Here is a 2,490-nt window from a genome sequence, read left to right as displayed (position 1 = left end):
GGCGCCGCGCTCGCGCCCATTCAGTCCGGGGCCGTGCGCTCACCCGCGCGGATGCGGAGGAGGGGCGTGGGGGCGGGGTCTGACATCACGAGGACGCGGGAGGCCAATCCGAGCGCGCTAGGGCTCCCGCGGCAGCTCCGCCCCCAGGGCGTGCGGGCCCCCTTCGCCCTGCCAGGTTGGGGATGCTCGATGCAGGCTGCCTCCGCACCCCGGGCGCTCCCCGGGCACAGCCTTGCAGGCTCCCAGCACCGAGTTCTAAACGCAGATTGTGGCTGAAAGGAGCAAAAGGGAACAAAAGGTGTATTTAAGCTGGTTGTGGGCTTTTTGCAGCGCGTCAGATTCTTAGTTGCGGAGTTGGTGAATGAAGGGATTGTAAGTAAACGCGTGCTTTACTCGCCAGCTCCCCCCTCTTCTTCAGGCAGATGCTGGTCCGGTCCCCCCTCTTCTTCAGGCAGATGCTGGTCCAGTATCCCTCGGACCCCTCGGAGAGACAACCACGAGGGCAGGCTGAGTGTGTCTGGGGACTTGCAGAACCGCCTTATGTTGTCCCACGTGTAGAAGAAGAGAGAAACGGCGTGCATAGGTTATCCAGGCCAACCCATTAGTTTTATAGTCCGGGGAATCGAGGACCAGAGGGCAGCAGAGAGTTGCCCTAAGTTATTGGAACATTGGGTGGCAGAGCCAAGATCAGAACCTAGGTTCAAAATGCTCACCTTCATCTCTCCGGAGCCCTCCTTGACTCTGGAGAGGACATGCCATTCCATTAAAAGCTTAAAAATTGGTGAATCACGAAATTCAGGAATTAAATTTAAAGCACTATTATGCTGTTTCTTTCTTTTTTTTTTTTAAGGTTTTGCTATAGGGCGCATGCGTTTGCCAGAAAGACACACAGAGAGAGAGACAGAAAGAGAAATCACCCCCCAGGGGGCATGGCCACACCACAATCCCTTCTCCATTTTCCTCTCTGGATCTTGGGCACGCACGCACACGCGCCCAGCGCAAGTTTAAGCCACCAGGTCAGCGACTCGGACTGTGCTCGACTACATGGGAGTCCAGCGACACGGCCATTATGCCATCTGCTGGTCCCTAGCTAAGCTATTTCTTTAACACAGCTGAATGTTGTTTCGTTCCTGCAGTGGTCCTGGGCAGTGGGATCACTACCCAGTGAAGCTGGTCTGCTTTCAGAACCTTCTCTTAGGTTGCCAGGTACAGAGCATCCCCTGCCATGCTTGGTTTGAAAAGAAACATCCCAGACATTGAGTCAAATATATTTTCGTGAAACCAGAGCCTCGTCACTCTGTTTTGTAACAGCTTGCATAAAGCAGCTTGGTGTGGAGATGTCTGATCTTTCCCTGGTCAGTGCAGGGGCACTGAAAAAAAAATGTGGTGTCTGGATAATCAAGGTCAATAACAAAAGCTTTGGACAGGAAAAGGGTGGGAAGACTCGGTGTTCACACCTCACAAAGGGATTGTGCCCTGAAAACATTTCTGGGTTGTTCTAAGGTGAGGATAGGGAACGTTTTCAAAATGCCGTTGGAAAAGCTGTCTTCGGGCCATCTAAGTGCAGTAGGGTGGCCAAGGCTAGCCAGGCAGAGCAGCTGCCTGGGTGCGACAGCTGCAAGGAAATTACAAGCACCTCACCCTCTTTCTCTTGGAGACCAGCCTGATGCCTGCCTGCTTGGCCAAACACTCTTTACCTCCCTCACACTCCCCTTTCTCCCCTGACACCCCTTGTTGATAAAGCCAGGCCCTACCTGTGTCAGAACTGTCATAGGAGGCAGCAGTACCCTGGCTTGAAAGGGTGGGTGTACAGCGAGGGTGTGGAAGAAAGCACGGGGGCCAGCAGGTGGCGTGGTGGTGAAGGGCGCCGGACTGCCATATGGCCAACTGCAGTTCAAGTTCCAGATCTGGCAGCTTGTGTTCTCACTTTCTCTCTCTCTCTTTCACTCTGTCCTTCTCTGGCCAAATTAAAATGAATGAATAAATAAATAAATAAAGTGAAATAAAAATAATTCCTCTTAAAAAAAAAAAAAAAGAAAAAGAAAAGGAACATGAAGCCACTTCCTGTCCCAGCCTCACAGGACATCTGTTAAGCGCCTACTACCTCATTCACTCCACACACATTCTGCTGGGGGAGGCTGGCACCCTTGTACAGCAAGATGAGTCCTGTCTCCAAGCTTCTTTTTCACCAGCTTCACAGCCATCCTTAGCTGCCATCCTGAATTAGGACAGGGATGCCCAAATAGTAGTATAGTTTATTAGCTCTCAAAGTCTTACTGGTATCTCTCCAAGTCAGTGGTTAGTTGCAAAGAACCTTCTGGCCAAACTGGCAAAGAGGTAGGACTGCTTGCAAATCTGGACTGCAACTGCAGTTTCATGACCCAATACTCCCCTGTGCGTGTTACTTTGGTCATTCAATAGCAGGCATTGTGGTGGTCCCCAGCATCCAATCCACTTTCCTCTTTCGTAATGCAGTATCACTTAGGTAAG

Source organism: Tupaia chinensis, unplaced genomic scaffold (genome assembly GCF_000334495.1).
Source record: "Tupaia chinensis unplaced genomic scaffold, TupChi_1.0 Scaffold145741_1, whole genome shotgun sequence".
NCBI lineage: Eukaryota > Metazoa > Chordata > Mammalia > Scandentia > Tupaiidae > Tupaia > Tupaia belangeri.
The sequence above is the reverse complement of the archived record's forward strand: the minus strand, read 5'-3'. Positions refer to the sequence as shown.